The sequence below is a fragment of the Ambystoma mexicanum genome, chromosome 6q, assembly GCF_040938575.1.
Source record: "Ambystoma mexicanum isolate Mex_15411 chromosome 6q, UKY_AmexF1_1, whole genome shotgun sequence".
Lineage (NCBI taxonomy): Eukaryota > Metazoa > Chordata > Amphibia > Caudata > Ambystomatidae > Ambystoma > Ambystoma mexicanum.
In genome coordinates, this window is record NC_090937.1 from 1,583,139,167 (window position 1) to 1,583,165,204 (window position 26,038).

The 26,038-nt window shown below is 45.7% G+C and overlaps 1 protein-coding gene across 1 annotated transcript in view; it reads right to left on the reverse strand.

The window, feature by feature from the left end:
• Positions 1-26,038, reverse strand: part of SFXN5 (sideroflexin 5) — a 1,920,751-nt gene that overhangs the window by 280,488 nt on the left and 1,614,225 nt on the right. The window lies entirely within an intron of this gene.

Here is a 26,038-nt window from a genome sequence, read left to right on the forward strand (position 1 = left end):
GCACCCCTGCAATCCACGTACCCTGACTAATCGCGTGTGGAACTTCCCGCGCACCCCTGCAATCCACGTACCCGGCCATATCGCGTGTGGAACTTCCCGCGCACCCCTGCAATCCACGTACCCGGCCATATCGCGTGTGGAACTTCCCGCGCACCCCTGAAATCCACGTACCCTGACTGATCGCGTGTGGAACTTCCCGCGCACCCCTGCAATCCACGTACCCGGCCATATCGCGTGTGGAACTTCCCGCGCACCCCTGAAATCCACGTACCCGGCCATATCGCGTGTGGAACTTCCCGCGCACCCCTGCAATCCACGTACCCTGACTAATCGCGTGTGGAACTTCCCGCGCACCCCTGCAATCCACGTACCCGGCCATATCGCGTGTGGAACTTCCCGCGCACCCCTGCAATCCACGTACCCTGACTAATCGCGTGTGGAACTTCCCACGCACCCCTGCAATCCACGTACCCGGCCATATCGCGTGTGCAACTTCCCGCGCACCCCTGAAATCCACGTACCCGGCCATATCGCGTGTGGAACTTCCCGCGCACCCCTGCAATCCACGTACCCTGACTAATCGCGTGTGGAACTTCCCGCGCACCCCTGAAATCCACGTACCCGGCCATATCGCGTGTGGAACTTCCCGCGCACCCCTGAAATCCACGTACCCGGCCATATCGCGTGTGGAACTTCCCGCGCACCCCTGCAATCTACGTACCCTGACTAATCGCGTGTGGAACTTCCCGCGCACCCCTGCAATCCACGTACCCGGCCATATCGCGTGTGGAACTTCCCGCGCACCCCTGCAATCCACGTACCCTGACTAATCGCGTGTGGAACTTCCCGCGCACCCCTGCAATCCACGTACCCGGCCATATCGCGTGTGCAACTTCCCGCGCACCCCTGAAATCCACGTACCCGGCCATATCGCGTGTGGAACTTCCCGCGCACCCCTGCAATCCACGTACCCTGACTAATCGCGTGTGGAACTTCCCGCGCACCCCTGAAATCCACGTACCCGGCCATGTCGCGTGTGCAAATTCCCGCGCACCCCTGCAATCCACGTACCCTGACTAATCGCGTGTGGAACTTCCCGCGCACCCCTGAAATCCACGTACCCGGCCATGTCGCGTGTGCAACTTCCCGCGCACCCCTGCAATCCACGTACCCTGACTAATCGCGTGTGGAACTTCCCGCGCACCCCTGTAATCCACGTACCCGGCCATATCGCGTGTGCAACTTCCCGCGCACCCCGGTATGCACGCACACGTTTATTTTTTCTCTCAGCGCGTGTCTGTGTTTGTGGGTACCCCTTTGTACGTCATTTGTCCAGGAGGGCCACAGTATTGGACATTGATCATGTCTGTATATAGGTGCTATTTGTTGGCGCACCTTTTAGCGCACATTTCTTGCAGGCGCAGAGACGCTACCGCCTGCTTTCTTGTGGCGGTCGTGTTTGTGCCTGTTTGTGCCTGTGCGCTGCTTTGAGCGTGCGCTTTTTTGCCCTATTCTATTCCATGAATACGTGTTGTATGCGAGCGTGTGGGCGTTCCGCGCACTTGCCTCCTATACTTTCCCCGTGCCGCCCACATTCTTCCCCATTCCGAGTGTTGTGCCCCATTTTATTCCCCATTCCGAGTGTCCCGCCCTGTGTTCCGCCTACTTTAGAGCTGTGCGCTGCGCTCGGAGTGATAGCGCAGTGGCCGTGGCGCACGACGTTGGTTGACCTGTGCGCCGGCCTGCGCCGCGCGCTTTTTCAGCGCACGTCCTCTGCTTTTCTTGCGCACGGACTTCCATGAATCGACGTGCGCTGGTTTCCCTGCGCTTTTCGCTAATTTTCGGCGCAGCGCACGTATTGGCCCCTCTGCGCCGGGATTTTCGGCGCACATTTATTCCATGAATCGGCCTGACAGAGTCACAGGATACATTTTCAAAACCTTTATTTCTAAACGTTTCTGGGTTGGTGTAATACCTAACTGCCCTAACACTGAAGGGATGGTTCCCTTAACTGGTGTTTCTAAAGGACGCCGACGTCTAGAAGTCCAAAATAAAAATCTGGCTGTGTCTAAACCTATGCTTACCCTCACTCTTGGACAAAAATGTGTTATGAAGTCTTTCAAAAGTAAAAGGTGGTGGTTCAACAAAAATAGGAAACCAGGATTGATTTTGGGCCGTCTTCTCAGCAAAGGTAGGTTGGATAGCTTCAAAAGGATGAGTTCAATCAAAAGAGACTGTTCATAGGACCTTCTCCATTGTCCAAACAATAGCAATGCCTTTAATGCCTCAGGATTCCCTTCCCCAAGCTTCAGTTCCTTCAACAACACAAAATGGCAAGCTTCCACTTTAGTGGGCCACTCAGGGTTCCCTTCCTCAAGCTTTGGCCTCTTTCTATTTGAAACACAAGCACATTTCTTGGACCTTTCAGGGTTCCCTTCCCCAAGCTAAGGCCCATCTTGATCTTAAAATAAAACACAAGTTCAATCTGTCAGGATGTGCCTTGGTTTTCATAAACACTTCTCTCAAAGGGTAAGCATTAGAGGCTTTCGAAAACACCAGGTTATTTTCTCATCCTAAGGAAGACCACTCTGAGCCTTAACCCCTCTCTTGTATTTTCCTGCTCTTGACTTTCCTTCTTGTGCCCACTGGCACCTTTCCTTTCTTTGCCTGTACACTTGCACTCTCCTCTTCGGGCCCACTGGCACTTTCTTTCCTTTCTCTTGCATACTTGTGCTTTTTTTACTTCTTCATGCCCACTGGTACCTTCCTTCTCACTTTCTCTACCTTTCCATGCCCACTGGCACCTTTTCCGTTATGCCGGGTCGCTTGCACCCTTCTCTCTCTATTTGGGTCGTTCACACACTCTTTAATATAATTATTTTCCTTTGCATCTCTTTCAGGCTTTGCTTTCTGACTTTCGCTCACTTTCTCTCAATTTGCTTTCCTTTACTAGTTCCCTTTTCTTTCCTTATTTTGGCTCTGTGCCACTTCACACATTTTCTTCTGCCCGCTCTGCTTCAGTCATTTGCATGCTCCTGGATCTCTCTCTATGAGATCCACCCGGGCCACAGTCCAGTGACCAGCGTTTCCTCCTGGTTGTGCGGGTCTGAGGTCAGGGTCTCACCACCTGCCCCTCATGGCCGGCACAGGAGAGAGAGGGAGAAATAGAGAGATGAACAAGTTACTTACCAACTGTAACTTTCTTTCGACTGGATGTCCCTCCCACGTATTCCTCATCTTACATAATCGGCCAGCTTGCTGCTTCTTTCTTTTGAATTATTTTTTATTTCGCCAGAAGGCACTGTGCTCGAGGCTGCGTAGCATTAGTCCCTCGAGGGTCGCGGTCAAGTGTCGACGTCATCTGTCATATAAAGGGCTTGCGCCGCTCCCGTTTGTCTCAGTTCTGTTTTTTTTCGGTGTTAATGGTCGCATCAGTTGTATCAGGCATCGAAGGATATCAGGCTCTTAAGGAAGTACAAGTGCAAAAAGCGTAAAAACTGTACGGAGGGGTCGGTTGGGAGGGTCCATGAGGAATACGTGGGAGGAACATCCAGTCGAAAGAACATTACAGTTGGTAAGGAACTTGTTCTTCGAATGGATTGTGTCCTCCCACGTATTCCTCATCTTAGATAGACTCCCACAGCAGTAGTAATTTGGAGGAGGGAGTACCAGAGTTTTTAATTATGTACTGAATGAAGGACAGCTTTTGCAAAAAGGCTTCCTTGGTAAGAAGTGGAGTCTAAACAATAATGTTTTACAAAGGTGCGCATGGATGACCAGGTGGCCGCTGCGCAAATATCCTGCAAGGAACACCCCTCTGAAGAGCCGTGGAAGTTGCTATGCCCCTGGTTGAATGTGCCCTTAATCTATCTGGAGGCTCTTTCCCAACCAACCTGTAACATTCAGATATTGCTAAAATTATCCATCTGGATAAGGTTTGTTTGGACACACTAAGGCCCAATTTGTGTCCAGTGTAACCGACAAATAACTGATCAGTTTGTCTAAACTTTTCAAGTCTAGAGATATAGAAGCTGAGAGCCCTTTTAGGGTCTAGCCTGTGGAGCCTTTCCTCCTCTTTAATAGCGTGCATAGGAGGGTAAAAAGAAGGGGAAAGTAATCTTTTGTGACAGGTGGAAATTTGAAACTATTTTAGGTAAGAAAAAAGGTGTGACCTTCAAAATAACCTTGTGGAAAATAGTGTGAGGAGGCTTACAAGAGAGCATCTGCAACTCACTCATCTTGCGGGCTGAAGTTAAAGACACTAGTAAAACAGTTTTAAAAGTTAGGATCCTTAAAGGGCAAGAATGTAAAGGCTCAAAAGGGGCAATCATAAGACATTTTAAAATTAAATTTAAGTCCCAAATGGGAACCTGAAAAGGTGTCGGAGGGAACACATTTCTTAACCTTTTAAGAAATTGGACAACTAAAGGCATCTTAAAATATGAAACTTCTTCTGAGGAGCGCTTGAAGATAGATAGCGCTGCTAAATATCCTTTAATACTGCCAACTTGGAGAACCGAGTTGGCCAAATGTAAAAGAAAGGAAAGCACCATGGGAGTGCTACATTGAAAAGGATCCACATTCTTATCCCTGCACCAGTTCCTGAATTTCTTTTAACGACACTGGTACAAGGATTTTGTTGCTGGCCTTCTAGCCAAAAGCTAAATTTCCATAACGTCGTCCGGAAGGTCCCAATCCTTATATCTCAGCCTCTCAGAAGCCAAGCGTGACGGCTGAGAGCTTCGACCTCTGGATGGAGAACTTGACCTTCCCTTTGCGAGAGGAGATCCTCTCTTTGTGGAAGACTATTGGAGATGGACATGTGCAGAAGGTCCGAGTACCACGTTCTCCTGGCCCAATCCGGGGCAATTAGGATCATGGTTTTCCTGAACTTTCTCAACCTCCTGATTACTTGAGGAATCACAGGGCCTGGAGGGAATGCATAGGAGTGGAAATATCCAGTCCACTATGAAGGCGGCCCCTAGAGTTCCTCTTGGGGAAATTCCCTTGAACAGTACAGTTCGCACTTTCGGTTGGTACTGGTCGCGAACAGATCCACTTGAGGGGTTCCCCAAAGGGCTAAAATCTCTTGAAGGACTTCCTGAGCTAGTTCCCATTTGTGGGAGACTGTGCTCTGCCTGCTCGGAGTATCTGCTGCCGTGTTTTTCTCTCCAGCTAGAAGAATCGCTGATAGAAAGATTCCTTCTTGCATTGCCCAGAACCAGAGTTGCATTGTTTCTCTGCACAGTGGGAGTGATCCTACGCCTCCTCCTTTGATGAGGTAGTACATGGCCACTGTGTTGTCCGTCATTATCCGGACATCCTAAAGGGCAGAAAGGCCTTCAGCGCTAGTCTGATTGCCCTCAGATCCAAAAGGTTGATGTGTAGTTTGGACTCGGATGAAGACCATCGACCACTGATGGTCAGATCGCTGGTGTGAGCTCCCCATCCCGTGAGTGATGCGTCCGTCACTACCGTTATCTCTGGCCATGGTTGCCAAAAAGGTTCCCCCTTGAGGATACTCTCCTTGCAAGTCCACCATAGAAGATCTTGAGCCACCTTGGTTGAGACTTACAGTAGATCCGACATCTCCCCTGAAAATTGGGACCATTGAGTCCTGAGGGCCCATTGAAGGGATCTCATTCTAAAACTGGCCTCTGGCACCAGAAAAATGCAGGATGCCATGAGGCCTAGCAACCTTAGAAAGTCGAATGCTGGTAGATGTTGGGCATTTTGAAACTTTCTTACCATCTGCAGACTGTGTTGAGCTCTCGCCTCGGGAGGCAAGGCTTTCCCTGAGGTAGTATCCAGGACTGCTCTGATGAACTGGAGTCTTTGGCTTGGAATCATTTGTGACTTCTTGTAATTGAGGGAGAAGCCTAGTCTGTGTAAGAAGTGGCAGGTCATGTTCAAGTGTTTCTGGGCTCGTTCCGGTGAACTCGCCCTGATTAGCCAATCGTCCAGGTAAGGGTAGACATGAATCCCTCCTCTCCTGAGACTCGCTGCCACTACAGCCATCAGCTTTGTGAAAACCCTCGGGTGGGTCAACCCAAATGGCAGAACTCGAAACTGATAGTGAGATCCACCAACTGCAAACCTCAGGTACATTCTGTGCTTGAGATGGATTGCCACATGCAAGTAAGCATCCTGAAGGTCCAATGAAACCAGCCAGTCCTGAAGCTGAAGAGCCTGAAGGATTTGAGAAAGGGTCACCATCTAAAACTTGTCCTTCCTGAGGAACTTGTTCAAGTGTCTTAAGTCCAAGATGGGTATCAACCCTCCGTCTTTTTTGGGGATGAGAATATAAGGCGAGTACCAACCCTTGTTCCTCTCCGCTACAGGTACATGTTCTATTGCACCTTTCTCTAGCAGGGTTAAAATCTCCTGCACAAGGAGCGGGTCTGGAATTTTTACAGAATTGGCTCCAGGTAGATGATCTTGAGGTCTTTGATGAAAAGGAAGACAGTTACCACAGGTCACTATCTCTAGCGCCCAGGCATCCGACGTAATGCCCCGCCATTCGTCCAGATACCGAGTGATTCTGCCACCCACCGCAGTTTTGTGGGTTAAGACCTCAAAGTGGCTTAGCAGTGGCTGAGGAGGTAGTAGCCGCTGCTGTGGCTAATCTACCGCCTCTCCCTTTCCCACCACGAAAAGGGTTTTCTCTGTTGGCCTCTCTGACTGGCCTGTCCCCTCCCTTTTCCAAAAGAGGAATAGAAGCGAAAGGGGCGACTCTTCCAGGGAGATGAACCGGCGTAAGAGTGTTGTTGAGGTTGCCTTATAGCGGTGCTGAGTGATTTTGCTGCCGCTTTTGAGGTCTGCAGCTTCTCCAAGCTCTCGTCCGCCTTGCTGCCAAACAACCTCAAGCCGTCAAAAGGCATATTAAGTAATCTAGACTGCACATCAGGTGCAAAGCCATATTTCCTTAGCCATGTAAATCTACGCAAGACCACGCTAGATGCCATGGACCTGCTTATACTATCTGCAGTGTCCAGTCCTGACTTGAGGCACTCCTCCATAGACTCCTTTCCATCCTTTACTATCGCCAGGAAACCATCCCCTTCCTCACCCTCTGGGATGTGATCAGTCGCTGCATTCAAGCAGTCCCACAGGGTGTAAGTAAATCTAGCTAATGTACAATTATCATTAGTAGATTTAAGGGCCATACTGCCCAAAGTGAACACTTTCCTCGCCCAAGCATCAATCATTTTATCGTCCCTGTCAGGGGGCATGGAGGGATAAACTGATTGCTTATTTGCAGTCGCAGCTTGAATCACCAAGCTCTCAGGTGAAGGATGCTTAGACAGATACTCTGGATCTGAAGGTGAAGGTCTGTACTTTCCCACACATTTTTTATTTATAGCTGGTAAAGATTCTGGGATTTCCCAATTTGCCATAACTCTCTTTTGTAGAGCTTTGGGGAAAGGAAGGATCAGGTCTTTCTGAGGTCCTTCATCAATGATATCTGTCATGTCATCCTGGTCATAACTCGGTGACACTGCCTTCCACCCGATAAAATCGATCACTCTTCCCATGAGCTTCCTATACCCAGATTCTGCGTGGTCAGTAGGGTCTGGCCTTTCAAATTCTACCTCAAGTGAGGTATCTAGGCCAAAGGCTGATTGTAGGCAGTCATAAAGGTCTGCCATCTTGGAACTAGGATCTATTAATTCCTCAAGAACTTCTCTTGTCCCAAATCTAACACCAGCTGATGTAATGTCTTCATCAGAGGATTGTTCTTCAAAAATAGAGGACATGGATTAAAAAAATTCCTGCCTGGGCTGAGGATGGAAGATTTTTTCCTGGTAAAGGTAGCGGCATTGACCTAGGTTTAGCCATAATTGTCGTTTTGGGTACCGCTATAAAAGATTACCCCGACAAAGGCGTCAAATGCGTCGATGGAATCGATGATGGCTTTGATATGCTCGAAGGAATACTCGAGTTGATGCCTGACTTCGACGATGAGGATGCCATTTTGTCCTCTGTTAACCACGATTTGACCACCATATGTTTTTATTTTGTTTCATGAGGTGCTGGAGATTCAACCTCCGAGGACGCCCTCGACTTTTGTTGATTTAGCGTGTACAGTTTTAGATTTTCCTCTGTCACTTTTGGAGTGGACAGGGGCATGCGCTTCACGCGACTTTTTTGAGGGGGTCGGGCAGTCTTCTCAAAAATATTCGGCATTGAAGCCCTAAAGGCCTCTCATTTTTTTGGGGAATCATGCTTAGAAGGACATGAAATGAACCTTCTGTCAGGTGAGGAGGAAGAAGAGGAAGAAGATTTTTGACGTCGCTTCTTCGATTTTTTAGATGAAGAGGTGGAAGATTTCCTCGAGCGACTCTTCGACCTCAACCGCCTCGACTCGTGACAATATTTTCTAATGAACTCTTTTGAGTCTTTTAGTCTTTTTGCAGACTTAAAAGACTCCTCTGCCACCGCTAGCTTACCTTGGCGTTCCTTAAGAGCCTTGTTCGACATAGCCTGACACAAACCGCACTTGTCGACCCGATGGACTGGGCTGAGGCACCAAAGGCAGTTGCGGTGAGGATCCGTAATGGACATCTTCCTTCCGCACTTCAGACACCTTTTAAAACCCGACTTGGGTGTTGTCAGAGTAGAGGATGAAGACATTTTTAATGAGAGAACAGATGTGCCGTTTCGAAACATGAAGCACAAGCTCGGAAAAACTGAACTGAGACCAATGGGCACGGCTCGAGCCCTTTATACGATGGATGACGTGGACACTTGACGGCGGCCCTTGAGGGACTAATGCTACGCGGCCTCGAGCACAGCGCCCTCTGGTGAGAAAATAAAAAACGGAAGAAAGAAGCAGCAAGCTGGCAAATTATCTAAGAGGAGGAATACGCAGGAGGAAACAATCCATTTGAAAGAGATGGCTTCCTAGCTACACTGCAGCCCCTCAGACACACCGGGTCAGCATCTCAGCACACCGTTCTCTCCTGAGCTGTCGATCCTGCTGCTCTCTGCTCTGTGGGTTTTCCGGACCCAAAAACGTCCCCAGCTTGCTCATTCAGCTGTGCAGAATCACACCTTTTATAGCTGGAACAGCAGCCAAGTGGAGTCAGGTGTGTGTGATAATTAGGGAATGCCTGACTATCGACGGCACAAATGAGGTTTTTTTTCTACTACCTGGTTCCCTTACATTTCCAATGCATTAATCCAACAAGTTTAAGGGTATGTTGGGTTGTATCCATCAAAAAGAACATTGCTGAATTTAATTCATTTGTTTTCTAATGCATACTGTTGTATAGCTGAATGGGGCCCACTAAAGAGTTCCAAAGCAAAACATAAAAACAAAGAAGGTATTGCACACAAAGAGCTCCTGCATGGACAAAAACCTATGCAAAGAAAATGTCTTATCTCGTCCCCAATTTGTCCTGTAGATTCCAAAGGCATCGCTTTGTCTCTGCCAGTGACCGTAGAAACAACAGAAGCTTGGTTTCTTTTGGAAGACAGAGCCATTTGGGTTTACCTGCCCAGTTTCCAAATAGGCAAGTATGAGGGCCTTATAACTTCGTTCTTCTATGGTCCCAATCTCTATCCTCTATAATACAATGGGCCTCATTACACGGTAGGCAGTAACCATGGCGCTTTTAGCGCCATGGTTGCCGCCGGTACCGTACCGAGTCCACCTTGGTGGATGGCGGAATTAGCGGGTGAGCGGGGGCGGTAATTCCCCATTCATCAAGGCCCTTCCCCATTCCCATTTTTGCCCCATAGGGCATAATGGGAATGGGGAAGGTGCTAATTACGGTACCGCAAATTGCGATACCGTAATTAGCTCCGAGGTCCCTTTGCGGGTCCCGTCCTTAACGCCTGGAAAAACCAGGCGTTAAGGGACGACCCGCAATGGGACCTCGTAGTAAGGCGGTAAGGGTTTACCGGTACAGGTGCCCTTACCGGTACCGGTAAACCCTTACCGCCTACCGTGTAATGAGGCCCATTCTCTCTGCTCCTATTATGATCCTCCTCAATGCCACGCCATGTACTCCTCTCATCATTGGTGCACCATCTACTGATCGGAGTATCCCCTTTTCACCATGCATTGGGCAGTGCCTTCCCTCTCATTCCTTCTGGCTCTCCTACGTAGGAGCTCATAGGGCTCAGAGTATAGTGACTCACAGTATTCCATAGGGCTGCATTCTTCCTGCTTCCCAGTCTCCTGCTGCTGTTTCATTCACATTCTACATTTATTCTCCTGCCACCGCCTGATGCTTACCACTAGAAAGCTTCTTATATTCTCCTTGTGTCTACATCCTGATACCCTTCTCCTGCCATCTCCTGATGTTTACCTTCAACCACATCCTGATGCTCTCCCCCTCTTGTCTGCAGACTCTTTCACTCCTTCCACTCATTCTATTTATATTTTGTATCTGCTTTTCTACATTGAAAACCTAGCTGGGAAGCAACAGAGTGCTGTACAAGTCATTTGGGGTTAACTGAGGATGCTGGAGGAGGGAGGTTACAGGTTATCGTAGCATACAGGATGGTAATTTCCTAGGAGTAGCAGGTCCTAAATGAGAGTTGAGTCTTACCATTTTCTCTTTTCAAGCATGCAGAGGTGCATTAAACAGTCATAAAGGAGGCTATTTGTGTGGTTGGGATGTCAGTATGGCGGGTCATCTCTCCATCAAGGTGTTAGAATACCAAGGCCTGGACCATGGTCCTGAAATCCTCAGGTGGGAGGAAGGTTTCATCTTCCTCAGGAGTCTTAATTGACGACCAGGTGGTTTGGGATTTTTCTGTTGATATCTTTCCAGTAGGAGAGGGTGCTGTCAATAATGAACCCAAGTGCTTTGGCACAAGCAGTCAACTGAGGTGTAAATCCATCAAGGTGCCATTTACCTACCGTTGGATGGCATTCTGTTTTGATGAATGACCTAGTAGGATAAATTCTGTTTTGGCAAGAATTTGTTTCAGGTAGGTGCTTGTTAGACACGCTTGGATGGAGGGGTGGACATTTCAGAGGTGCAAAATGCCTTGAGTACAATTCACTTTGAAGCATAACAGAGTATCTTTGGCATATTGGTGAAGTGAGATATTAGGGTTTTCTGAGAAGCAATCCGAGTGGTTGAATTTGGAGTTTAAAGATCACTGCGGTTAGTAATGACCCCTGTGGAACTCAACAGGTGACCATTCAGAAAAGAGGCCTGATGATATTCAACTAGACTGCTTGGTATCTCTTAAGAGAGATACAAGGGGAACTAGTTGAGGACTGTATATGTGAACGTCCATTCTCTCTGCGAGTAGGCTTGTAAGTATGAAGGGGTCAATGGTGTGACATGTTGCAGAGAACTCAAGCTAAACCAAGAGGCAGGAGTTGCCTTTATCCATGGTTTGGAGAGCATCATCTATGGCCTGGAGGGTAGCAGTTTCTGTGATGCATTTGGTATTGAATACAGATTGGTAGATATGGAGCAGCGAGCCAAATTGTTTATTCCAATTGTGGTGTTGGTTGGCAACTACCTTCTCGATGATTTTACCAATGAATGGAAGCCTAGTGGCGGACAGTATTTAGCAATGTCATCTGAACCTTGTTTGGTATTTTTGAGGAGTGGGAGGATTAATCATTTTTGAAGGTGCCTGTTTCAGGGGGTCATGCATGTCTACTGGTTCCCTCCCTGGTTTGAAGGTGGACAATAATTGGTCATGGTTGGGGTTAGGTGGGCTAGGTAGCATGGCAAGACTGTGTTCCAGTGCTTCAAAGGGGAAGATCTTATAGGAGTGGCAGCACGATAGAGTGGGCTTCTCCTGTTCCTTATTAGTCACGAAGGTATGCACAAGGAAGATGGAGGTGGCAGTGCAGACTACCCGGTCAAGTGTGATTGGCTTCAGGCATTCTACCAGGAGAGACATGAAAGAAATGAGGTTGAATATGTTTCCTCTGATGTGGATGGGGTTCAGTAATTTCTATGCTCATGGATTCTGTGAGATGATAGAGAGCATCCCAGGAGCTTTCTGTTGCTTGGCTTCATGGTTAGTTGAAATCACCAAAGAAACTGTTTGTTGGGTGTGCGATTGGCATCGATGAGATGAGATCAGAGCTATCATCAAGGAATGGCCCCTAGGTGATGATAGATGAGAAGGAAAGTGGCAGGCAGTTTGTATGAACACGGGAAGGGGCAGGTGAGGAGCTCAATGAAGGTCACAGGCAACCAGTTTAGCCTAGTAGAGGCCCAACTGGAATTGTGAATGATTGCCACACCTCCCCTACCTTTGTTGTGCGGTCATCATGTTGGTTGCTGTACCCAGGTGGGATGAGTATGTCAAAAACATGGGGGAGGTCCATATTTTAGTGATAAAGATGGCATTGATCTCATGGGTGAAAATTAGGAGAGGGATGTCGGTGGCATGAAGGACAGGCAAGTTTCCATTGAGCAGCATCTGACTACAGAAGAGAAGAGGGCGAGGATGTGAGGGATGTGGACGAGGTTATGTGGATTCATATGGCCCGGGGTTCTGAGAGTGTAGATGGGCCTGAGACACAGAGCGTGGCAATGTTCTGCGACTGTAGGAAACACATTGCAATGTTCTTCTGATGATGAAAAAAAGATACGCATTACAGCTCTTCATCCTTAGCCAAGTACACCAGCGATGACAACGTCTAGTGAAGGCTTGTGTGGCAGGGGCAGGACCATGTCCTATCAGGAGGGGAAGGGAGAAATGGGGAGACCTCAGTCTCTTATTTATTTATCTGTTTCTCCTCTGCTTTACACTTTCCACTTCTCCCTCCTTCCATGCACTTTTCCCCTCCCCTTCTCCCATGCACTTGCGCGTTCTCAATGTCACTGGGCCTAGTAAGATCGCTGTTTTGTTCTCCCCTAGTCCCCTCCCTTGCCTTGTCGTGCTCTGAACCACTTAAGTACGAGCGCAATAGTAATAAAATATCAATCAATCAATCTGTGACTGCCTTATGTTTCATGCATGCTGTTAAAGATGCCATCCTGTGTCACAAAATGTCTCCCAGAACGCAAGAGCAAGAGAACCCATACCAGAACCACACGAGCAGGAAATATGAAATACTCCAACTCAAAGGGATTTTGAACCAGTATCTCGTACACACCACCGACAAAACTTTGAAAGACAAACTTATTGAGAGGTAGTGCTTCGTCTATATCTTTTCTTTCTCAGGACTACCCTTTAGAGTTTAAGGCTTTTCCGAAGTGGATTGTTAAGAAGACTTCTCCAGAGTCTTTGTCTTACTGGGAGCCAAAAGACTTTTTCCACTTGCTTCCGCATTGTGTAACTATGCATAAATTGGCATAATATGCATTCTTCGGTGTTGTGGTCCTTGCCAAAGAAACTAACGTTTGACGGGTGCAGGTTAGAGACTGACATATATCTGCCACATTCATTGCAATGCTATTCTTCCACAAATATGTTAACTGTGGATGTCATTGTGTGAACACGAGCCGTCAATAACCGCATAATGGAGTCAGCAGTAGAGCTGCATGGCAGCATCTAGTGGCTGTGGAGGACATTTTAGATATGAGGAATTTGTGGGAGGAATGTATCCACTCAAATGTATCGACTCGAAGCAAACGCTTTGGTATGAGATAAATAAAACATCTATTTGTCCCTTTTTCTTACAAATTTAGGATTAATTACCCATTTTAGTTTAGGTATTAGGTATTTTTTTAATGTCAGCAGTGGAGCAGTGGAGCTAGGGTGGCAACTTTATAAAATCATTTTGCGGGACACTTAGCAATCCTCAGGACGGAGATGATATCAGATTTGGGCCGCCACTAAGCGTTACCTGAACACATATTTAACACTCTAACACTTGGCTTAGTTGTAATGTTAATGATTTGTCCTTTGGAGGCTCTTGTCACATGTTTTTAACTGTAAACATGACTCTCAAAACCCCATGAACAAAGCATTAGCATTGTGTGACACCCCTTAATTCAGTGGGCGTGCTGGCATTATCAGCATGTCCTTCTTTAAGGCACCAGAACACTCTGCCTTTTTCATAAGAGACAACAACAGACAACAAAACCACACTGTGCATGAACTCACTTCAAATAAACAAACCTACTAGTGTACATAATTACTGCTCATCCATCTACAACGTAATTTTGCAAATATGCCAGCTGACATCTTGAAGTATGCTGCGGGTATCTCGCATCCTCTTCCTGGGTGGTCGGTATGGTCAGGGAGGGGTTTGTTCCTTCTTCATCCTCCTCGATCACTAGCGCATTGCATGTGCCATTGTTGCTTTCCCCCTCACTTGTACTCATACCCAGATTTTTCATGGGGCACAAGCTCTCTCCTCTCCTGGTGTGGTCACCTTAATCATCTAATCTCTCAAATTTCCGGAAGAAGGATGAGTTCCTCGTCAACATGTCATTCCAATTTGATGCTGTGACCATCAATCCCTTCTGGTTCACCACATGGAATGGTTGTGGTTCATATGCTAGCAACATCTTCCCCGTGGGGTGTCTTGTGCACACCAGTACTGAGTCACACAGCCTGAGCTGATTGTCGTGCATATTGCTTCTCTTGTTTTCTTTCTCATTCTTTTTCTTTCCTCCATCACTGACTGGTCATCAATCCTCTATGCGATCCGCGACTCATGTGCCAGAATCAACCCCATTGCAAACTGCTTAGACAGGGCCTCAGCCAGTGACCTGCCTGTGGAGCAGTGAGGAGTGAGGCGGTAATCGAATAAGAACTGATATAGAGCTGGCAATCCTGAATGCTTTATTTAGTGTTCTCATGAAGCGCTCTGCCTCTTCACTGGCCCTTGGCCACAGAGGAGTTCTCTTCCTATGTCTGATCCCACAATCTTGCAGAGATGCACAGAATCCTTCCCCTTTAAATGGTGGCCCGTTGTCCAAACAAATCTCCTCAGGGTATCCATGAGTTGTGAAAATCTTCTCTACACTACGTCTGCCAATGCCATTGATTTTACAAATTTTACTTCAGGATTCTGGAGGATTGATCAATAATGACCAGGAAATGACTTTCCCTCCCTGTACACCCAAAATCTATATGTGGTTTGTCCCACAGCTTGCAGCTTCGTTCCATGGATTGGATCTTAGCTGCTCTCTGTTTCAGAGCTGCGGCCTGACACCACACACACTACTTCACAAAGTCTTCCGCTGGTTTGTTCAGGCCAGGGAACCATATCTTTTGTCTGATCCATGCTTTCGTTTTGGAGGTTCCTTGATGGCAATGATGAGCCAAATGTCTTACCTTCGTAATTAGCTTGACCCCAGTAGCAATAGACCATCAGCCGTAAATGCCAGCTTGTGCTTCACCCTCCACAGCTGTTCCAGAGCTACCTTTGCATGTTTGGTGCAGTTTTCCGGATTGGTCAGTACCTGCTTCCATTCTCCACTGGTAATTACCTGCTGCATTATGTTGAAACATTTGTCGTCTTTTGACACCGATTTTATTTCTTATTGATATCGGGTTTGGGATGGCCGCTTCTGGCACCAAACAGATGTACACAGTGTCACATTCTTCTTCCACTGACGGGTGCAACACAGTGATGGGTGCCTTGATTGAGTATCTGCTGCATGATCGCCTCATGGATGATACATCAGGGTCCCATTGTATTCGTGCAGCTTCAACAACCATTTTTCCATCCGGACTTGTGGCCCGTGATCACGGACACCGGATTTCCATAGATGAACAGATGATAGTGGCAGCAGCCCCACAGAACCGCCAACGCCTCTCTATCTGGGAGTACTGCTGCTCCGTCGCTGAGAAGGCTCTGCTGCCATATGTAACTGGTTTCATATCACCTACATCTTCAATCTGCAGAACCAGTGCTCGGCCGAATGGACTGGCATTCACAGCCAGCTCTGACTGCCTGCTTGGATGAAAGAATGCCATGGTGCTGTCCGCCGTCAGGGCACCCTTAACCATGTTGAATGCCTCTTGTTCCAGCCGAGTCCACTGCCACGCGCTTTCCTTCTTAGTGAGATTTCTCAGGGGCTCCAACAGCATAGACACATTTTTTATGAATCGTCCATGGTATGTGACCATACCTAAGATACTCCTTACTTCTGATACCCCCCTCCTGGAAGATGTAGCCAAAGAATTCCAGTCTCTATTTCAAAAAGACACATTGTCTTCATGGAGTGTCAAGACAAGAGACTGGATGTGTTCTAGTACTCTTTCCAAATGCTCCACTTCTGTCTTTGCGAACACAAAATATCATAATTTATGTTGTTCGCTCCATGTATCCCTGCAAGACTTCTGCAGCAGAAGATACTCCAAAGCACAAACTTTCATACCTGTAAAGGCCCAAAAGAGTCAAAACGTGGTGATATATCTGGAGCCTGTATGGAGGACCAGCTGATAGTAACTGGCTCTGGCTCTTTTTTGAAAGGAATGCAAATCATTGCAGGTCCGCGACTATGTCATCTATTGTCGGTGTGATGTGCCTTTTCCTCTTGATAGCCTTATTCGGGAGGCACAGGTCCCCACAAATTCTCAACAAAGTGGGTTGCTTAGGTTTGCGTGCAACCACGATCTGATGGGGCCCCTAGGGCATCCTTGCATATGGAAACCAGGCACAATCACCACACACGAACTGATACACCAGACACGAGGTTCAATTCCCAAAATCTAGGGTTTATTGCAAAGCAAATAGTCTCAGTTGGCCAACTAGGTCTCACGTCCCACAATGTGTGTCTCCAGACCAACTGGGATGCAAGAGAGCGAGCATTCTACAACAGTTACATATATACAAAACAAACATCTTATTAACAGTAATGACATATTCAATACCGCCCATAATGTACTTCCTTTGAAATGGATTTGATGATTGACAATTGTGACGAATATGACACCTTCAGATATTCATTTAGCAACAGTTTGCAATTTGCGGACTTGCAGACACGATTCTTTGTTTTAGGGAACATACTGCTCTTGTTCTTACAAGCAAGCTGCGTGCAGGGGAGAGACACATTCCAGGCCTCACTATCTTCTAGTTTATATTCGTGTCCTAGGGGTCAGCTCGCTCTACAGGGCTCAGTGAAGGGGGGGCCATAAAAGAGAGCATAATTCAAGCCATTTAATGTTCGTTTCTACCGTTTCTACCGCATCAGCGAGACTAGCTGGCACCTGCGTAGTGATTAAATGCCTTGTTGCTTACTTCCAAGGACTTGTGAGGGAGGGGACCGGGCATTGCTGTCTGGGTTGCCTGCGTTGTGTTTCAATATGTATCTCGTGGCCTTGCTTTATGCATGAGCAATAACAGAATCACGGAATAGAATACACTTACAGCAAAGTAATTTGAACAGAAAGCAAAAAGCAAAAATTATTCAAAATGGCGAATTCTATTCCTACAAAATGGACGCTCTCTGGTCATGCTATGAGTCTGTACTAATAAATGCTGAAGATATGAGGCGGTTGGTTTCCGGCCAACAAAATACATCGCCTATATTATGGGAGGGTAATTTCTGGACTCACAAACCCTCCTCTTGGCCGTAAGCCAAGCGCATCACACAAACATTGCATCTTCTTCTGACCAGGTATCTGATTCCGAGCTTTGCATACTACTATTCTCATCATCATTGTCATCAATATTTATTGACATGACTTCTTTCACTGTCTTCATTTCATGATTGATTTTAGTATCAACTCTGCGAGTTTTATTCTGTGATACTATATGTACGCACTCCTCACTTATTTCAGTGCAAATTATTGGTAAACAGTGTATGCAACAACAACAGGTCATAAATATTCCGAGCGCTGCTACTAGGATTGCAACTAATTTCCATCCCCACAAGCATAATATTTCCCAGAACCAGTAGCTTATGTTTAATTCCCATCTACCTTCTGGGGGATGGAGGTCGGAACTCAGAACGTGCAATTTTTTTATTGCCTCAAAAATCGTAGGGGAGGAGTCACTTAGAAATACACAACACGATGATCCCACGATTTTACAAACGCCCCCACGATCAGCCAAAATTATGTCAAGAGCCATCCTATTTTGGAGTGTCATCAATCTAATCCCTTTTTCCTCCAACGTCATGTTATATAATATATCCGTTGTCCCATTTATCGTTCGCTCTAATATTCTGGACAATTGTCTTATATTATAGGAGTTTATTGCTTGGCCCCAAAATGGTATGAATGATTTTGCTATGTCTTCTGCAATTAATCCACCTTCCTTATCTCATCGTGGTCTTGATCTAGATAGTTTGGCTATATCTGCTGTTCTTGAAAGAAACACACCCAGAAACAAAATCCCCAAGTAACAAGTACAGCCCCAATTTCTAGGCAACCAGGGATAAGCTTTTTCTCCACATATAAAATAGACAGGGTCACCTACATACACTGGTTCTTCCTCTCTGTCAAGGAACGCTGTATTCATACATCTAGTGAATGTCCCTACTGAATAGGAGCCTTTCTTTTTTAAGCAAAATGGAACAGAGCGTGGATTGTAATTTACAGTATAGGAGGGGCGCACTGTATCTTTATTTCCTTCTAGGTTCATATGAAACGTGATTACAGATGATTTATATGGCACATATAATCTATATAGAGGCATTACTACTGGTTTTATTAGTCTTGCTTTGTGAAATATAGAGCAACCAACAGGTTTCATTATGCTCTCCTCGATTTAATCCATGTTTGTTCTATCTAATTGACCTGTTTCACTATTATTCCATTTCCCATAATACAATGCACTTCAGGATGCTTAACATGCAGAGCTCAATGGCAATGGCTGCACATACCAACCTATTCCCTTACCACCATGCTGCGGTAAGTGAGCACACACCCAACAATTGTTTTTTCTCAGAATTGAGTGTGTCATGTTCATTATCAAAAGTAATGTGTTATTTCCATATCCTTCCCTGTGCCTCTCTTCCATTGGTGACAAAGTATAGGAAATTACGTGGACCAGGCTTTCAGTGGCAGAAATATTTCTAATAGGTAAGAACACTTCTAATGGGTGTATTTCTTCTAAATACTATAATACCAGTACTGTCATTATCAGAGCTAATATACTCATAACACACATGACTATTGTTAGGAGCAGCGTACAATTTTTTCGGCAATGTTTTTTCTGCAACCTTACAGTCTCTATATTTACTTCATTATCAGCATTGGTGCAGGAGGGGGCAGAAGCTGGTGCAGGCATTTTTCCTCTTGATTCTTCTTCTCCAACAATGTTCGTCTTGAATACCTCTTACCGTTGCACTTGTTCGAATATTAGTAACTTCAGAAATGCCAACAAGGTGTTTTGCCAGTTCTCAGCAGCCTGGATTGCTATACGTTGGGCAAGATTATCGTGCTTCTGCACATTGCTCAAAGAACTCCAGAGCAGTTATCAATGGCCTTTGTACCATATGAGCCCCTCTTGTCCGTGAGGGGTGATCTACACATGGATTTTCAAAGATAGCACTGCATTCCTGAGCTGTCGGATTTGCACAACTCCCACGCCTCTCTCTCCTAGGCCTCCAGTTCCCACTTTATTTGTGATGGGAGACAGAGGCAACAAAGATAAATAGAACGAAGATCTAATCATTCCTTGTTTCGAGGCCGTAAATTATACCGCCTTGCTCCATGTACTGTGTGATCGATAAATAGTGCAGATGCACTTCCAGACTCCGGCTCAGAGTCAGCCTGCGCCACAACGAAAGGTGGTGGGCGCCAAAGTGATGATACCGGCTTCGTGTCAGCCAGCAGTGATGCAGATTCTGCTGGGCAACGTTGGGGCACTCTTGGCCCTTTCTCCTTTATAGCAATCTTTCCAGGCTTTGTTTCAGGATCAGATAGATTTTGTGGCAAAGAGCTGGCAACAATTTCCTTCGTTTCTGAGGCAGCTGCCTCCCTCTGGTCGTCTAGAACGGGCAGTTCTTTCAATGGCGATGGAACTTTCTTCATTTGCGTGGCATGTATCCACGCCTTCCTGCCGTCCACACGGACTGCTGTTTGTGTTGCCAAAAGGACTTAGTAGGGTCCTCTCAAAATTTTTCACCAGGATCCAGTCACCTGGCTGCAGAGAATGCCCCGGACCAGTTTATCTGATGGGAAGAGCCTCATGCACCTGCTGATGAATCAAACGCAATTTCTGCATTAACAGGTTGCAGTATGTACTGAGCAAAGGGTATTCGATTTCACTCAATCGTCTTGGCTGTGGCGCACACAACATTAGTGGGTCTTCCCATCACAATCTCATACGGGGAGAGCCAGTCCTTGCCTGCACATATGTGCGCATACACAATAAAGCTAGGGGCAATGCATCCGTCCAACGTAACTTGTTTGCTGCACAGATTTTACAAATTGTGGCTTTCAATATGCCGTTCTGGCGCTCAATAAGCCCGGCACTCATAGGATGTCTGGAGCAATGGAATCATTTGTCAATCTGAAGACCTGCGCAAATCTGTAATACTACTGCGCCCACAAAATGCGGGACATTGTCTGACCATATGACCGGGGCAAGCCAAACCGTGAAAAGCACTCCTTTAACATCACTTTTGCAGTGCTCATGGCAGTACAGTCCTTCAATGGATATGCTTCTACCCATTTACTGAATGCACACACAACCACTAGGATGTATTTTAAGTTCTGACACCTTTCCATTTCCATAAAATCAAAACGGATAACCTCGAATGGCATAGAAGGGGGGGCCAAAACTACCCGTTGGAGTCGCTGTCCCTTTCCCAACATTGTGTTGCAGATACGTTATGCAATTCTGTACCAGTCTTTCTGCATTTTTCTTTATGTGTGTGTTCTGCCATACTGTAGCTAAGTGCAGAATTATTTTCTTTGCACAAATGTGCTTGGGACTGTGGGCCATAGTGACCATTGCAGTTACATAGGAGTTGGGCAGCATCCAATTTCTACTTTTCTTGTCCACCCAGCAACCTTCTAGATCTAGTTCTGCAGAGCCCTCAGCCCATTCTTGTCTTTCATCAGCAGTTGCTTCTGCCTGCATCTCTTTCACAGTTGCAATCCCATTCTCTATCATGCAAGGCACTTCTTCTGATTGTACTGTTAACATCTTGGTATTCAAATCAGTGGCAGTTTGTTTTGCAATCCTGTCTGCAAATGCGTTTCCCTCTCCTACTTTACATGTTACTTTCTTATGCGCCTCGCATTCCACTATTGTTAGGCACTTTGGACACTTAAGTGCAGACAGCAATTGTACAATCAAAGGGCCATGTTGAATCCTGGTTCCATGTGATGTCAAGAAAGCCCTCTCAGCCCAGAGTCGGCCAAAGTTATGTACCACCCCAAAGGCGTATTGGCTGTCGGTATATATGTTGACACTCAAGTTTTCCAAAATTTCACATGCTCTGGTTAATGCTATTATCTCTGCGGCTTGTGCGGAGTTGTAGGGGATTCTTTTACTTTCTACAATACTTCTTTGTGTCGTAATAGCATAGGCAGCAGTTGATGTGCCATCAGGTAATTTTGAAACAGGAGCCGTCACAAAACAGTTCTCTATCTGGCTCTTTCGGTGGGGTGTCTGTTAAATCAACTCTTCCTTTCGTTTCTTCCTCAGTAACCATTAGACAATCATGGGGAGTTGATTCATTATCCCTTATTTCTTCTTTGAGCAGTGGCATTAATTCTGCAGGTTTCAAAGCGCTACACCTCATAATTTGAATGTGTGGTGCAAATAGGACAATTTCGTATCTAGTCAATCTAGCGGATGTGAGGTGTTGCATCTGCGTTCTATTTAATAGAACGTCTATAGCATGTGGCACCATTAAAAAAGTGTGCCCCAGCACCATTCCTTCAGTTTGTTTCACTGACGCATCAGCCGCTGCAACAGCTCGCCAACAACGTGGTAACGCACATGCGACAGGGTCCAGCGCAGAAGAAAAATAGCAGCATGGTCTATTTCTTCCACCTTGTACCTGTGTCAAAACAGCCAATGCGCAGCCTTCATTCTCATGCACAAATAATCTGAAATATTTTTCATAGTTTGGTGTGCCCAAAACTGGGGCAGAGCACAATGCAGTTTAGAGCAGATCAAATGCTCTCTGGCATTCTTCATTCCATTGCATCACAGCATCCTTTTTTATCAATGCCACCATTGGTTTCACAATCATTGCAAAGTTTACTATCCACTGACGGCAAAAGGAAGCCATGCCTATTATGGCTCTGACTCCTTTCCGTGTTTTTGGAATAGGCATACCAGAGATACTTTCTATCCTTTCTGGTGTCAGTCTTCTCTCCTCTCTCGAAAGTAGGTAGCCCAAATAAGCCACCTCCTTTCGACAATATTGGAATTTCTTAAAACTCGCTTTATGGCCATGCTCTGCTAAGTGTGATAATAACAAAAAAGTACTCTTTTTTACAAATCTCCTCTGTATCAGCAGCAATCAACAAATCATCTATATATTGTAACAATACACAACATGCCGGTAGTTCTAACATATCTAACTGTTCTTTCAATGCCCTGCTATAAATACTCGGACTCTCTGTATAGCCTTGTGGAATGCGTGTGAATGTAAATGACCTCCCTCCTAACGTGAAAGCAAACAAGTATCTGCTATCCTTTTGTACTGGAATGCTAAAAAATGCATTCTTAAGGTCTATCACGCTAAAATATGCTGCCGAGGCGAGTATAATTGTCAAAATTGTGGTGACGTCTGGGACTAATGGGAATTGAGGATCAACCACTTTGTTCAATGCGCGAAGATCAATTATGACATGATACGGTATCTCATTCCCTCCTTTCTTATACACCAGGAGAATGGGGCTGTTACATGTGCTACCTGTAATCTCTTCGATTACCTTCAATTTGACCAAATCTGAAATAATACTTTTTAATGCTTTCTCGCCCTCCATTGAAATGTTGTACTGAGGAATACGTGGCAATGTTACTCCTTCCTTCAAAATAATTTTTACTGGTTCTATCTTCAAGCATCCCACATCATTGTCATTCATCGCCCATATGCAAACTGGTACTTCACTCAACTCCCTCGGCAAAGGTTTGGACAGGAACTCAGACACTGGTAAATTCTGTGCCGATTTTGTCAAGAACACTCCATCAGGAGTGCAATGGATAACTGCTCTCAGTTTTTTCAACAAGTTTAATCCTAACAGATTTTCCCCACAATTCTCTGTCAGGAGAAATGGACAATATTCAGTAAATGGACCTTATGTCAATGGTACTGATTGGGACACTGGATTGATTACTTGCGTACCTGCAAACCCTACTGAGATATCCTTTTACCCTGACAGCTGTATTTCTGGAACCAAGTGGTGGTCTATTGAGCACTTCTGTGCACCTGTGTCTACGAGAAAGCTGTGCTCTCTATTCCCGACTTTCATTTCTACGTAAGGCCCTTTTTGATTCACGGGAATAGACACTGGTTCCGATCCCTATCTTGGGCTGTCCTATTGAGGAAACAATAAATCATCCGATGTGTAGTCACCACAATAATAGGTATTGGGTTGTGTATCAAAGATATTTCCGCTCCTGCCTTTATTTCGCTCACTTTGATTTTGGTTGTAAGGAGTCTAACTCTGCTCCTGGCTTTGATTCTGATTGCCATTTCCTTGATTATTCTGGTTTTGCTGCATATTATTATTTCTATTCTGTCCAATTGTTCCCAGGTGTCCCCTGTGCGGTCTCCTCTGACCATACCCATTTCTATTTTTGCGCTCGCCAATGACCCTCTTCCCTACAATATGCACACAGATTTAATCCTAGAGGCCCTCCGTGCATGTTAGGATTACTCCTCCCTTGCGTATTTCCTCTCCCTCTATTGTGTCCTGCTGAAGTAACACCCTTGTTTTCAAATGTACCCTATCCTTCGCATCTTTCGCTTTTTCTGTATTCACCCTATTTTCATAATACTGGGCCATATGCAATACTTCACTCAATGATGTTTCTTGCCATGCACTTTCTGATGTCATTATTATGTTTTGAATTGGATGTATTAATCCTCTCACATATTTATCAACAAATAGTCTTTTACCTGCCTCCGTGCTTACATCCTGTCCATTAAAATCTGTGAACACTTCCTCAAATCTAATAAAATAATCTGTGGATAACTCATCTTTGCCTTGAACACATGCAGTTAATTTGTCCCATACAATTCTTTTTTCTGGAACTATCTCCTTCAATTTTTTGTATTATTCGTCATGGTAACGCTGCCATATTTGGCGATGGTTTCTCGCCTGCTTTTCTATCTTTTTCCTCTATTGCTACATTTTCCCATGTGTCACCGTAGCGATCCTCATCATTTACTTTTCTTATTTGCTTCCATATGTCTGCTGGCACAATTACTGGGAATATTAAGTCTATATCGTTCATAGTAAAAATGTACGATCTTAAATAGGACTCTATTTCTTTATAGAATCCCGCTGGATTCTTCCTCAAATCAGGAATCGTTTGTTTTATATTATTGACTTGTCTGGAGAAAGGGACATGTACATACTGTGCTGTATAATGCGCTTCCGTTACTTGCGCTGGCCCTCCATTAACACCAGGAACTTCTACTTTTGGCACAAAAGTAGGTGGCACATCCCTCATAGGAAATACAGCACTTACATTTCCTCCACCCTCCCTCATATGCAATACTATTGCTAACTCAAACGATAAGGCTGTTTCTCCCGTTCTGCGTTCAATAGCTCTCTTATATATTGCCATCAATTCTGGGGTGCTTGCTTGTTTATTTTCTATATCTCTATACTGCAAATATTCAACCATCACCTGCAGTGTTTTTCTCTTCATTGGCAATGTATATTGATCAAATATTTCGTGCACTTCCATCGTGGGAACACTAGGATCTGTAATCCATTTTAGTGCCTCTCGTGTACATATTTTCATTTATTCACTAAGCCTGTCTTGACGGCGGAAGAAATCGCCGCTGCACATATGGTACCGCTTCTTTCCTTTCACTTCTTATATCCTTATTCCTATACCCTGGCATGGCAAACATTTCAGAATATGCATCATCAAGTTAATTTTTAAATTCAAAAAGCCTGTCCACATGTTCCTTTATTTCTGCGTCCTTCTCTCTCAATCGTTCCAAAGCATTCAAATCCCGCAACTTCTGCGGCGGTACCATTCCAATTAACTGCTTCCATCTCTCCATTAAATATTCTCCCATGAATTCCAAAGTACCCGTTTTTCACCAGTCTTTCTGAAATCATACATCGAATCCAGCGTCAATGTCTCATCATTTCCATCTATATACATTTCTGTCTGTTCTTTGAACTCCCTCTTTCTCTCTTTGCTGACCGCACTACGGGTTACTCTAGTGCACTAACTTTGTGCCGTCCCCTCTCTTTCCCTTTCGTCTTCTCTTGTTACAATAACTTCAAGTTCAATGGGTGGCGGGGGAAGGGGAATGTCTTGGGAGGGAGAGGGTGGTGCGGATGGAGCAATTGGAACGGGAGTGGCTGCTGTGGCTGCAAGATCTGTGACTGTAATGGGGGCTGAGCTGCAGGGATGGGTTGGGCAATTGAAGGTGTTTGGGCAATGGCACTGGTGCAATCCTATTAGCCTCTCTTTTTAGGCGCTCTTGTCTTTTCTCAGTTAATATTTTATTAATTAGTTCATCTGATGAGTGCAATTCTTGTTGAGGATATATTTTGTCTACTCCCATCTGAACGCATCTGTCTGTCTTTCTTAAATTATCATCCCACTCCTTTTCATCCTGCTCCTTCACTCTCACTGTTCTTGACTTGTGCCTGCGCGCATTTTTCTCTCTGCTTTTCCAACGAAGCATAGCTTCCTTCCTCCAGTCTCTAATGACGTCAAATGTCGCAGACCGTGCTTTCTTACGCAGCAATACTGATTCCAAATAATCTATCTGCGCAATCTCATAACTCCCGTGTTTTGGCCATTGTAAATCTTCTTCGTGCCTGGTTTGCCTATGCCAAATTTCACAAAACATTATCGCCCCTCCACCATACTTTACATACATCTCATATGCCAGCGTCCCTACGGGTGGCGCAGCCTGGCCAGTTTCCAAAGATTGTCTACCGCAGTCGAAAAATCCCACTAGACAGGAAGACAATACCCCAGGCATGTTTTAACCTTATTATTGTGAATTACTATCTACACAGGCTGCGCTTGGTA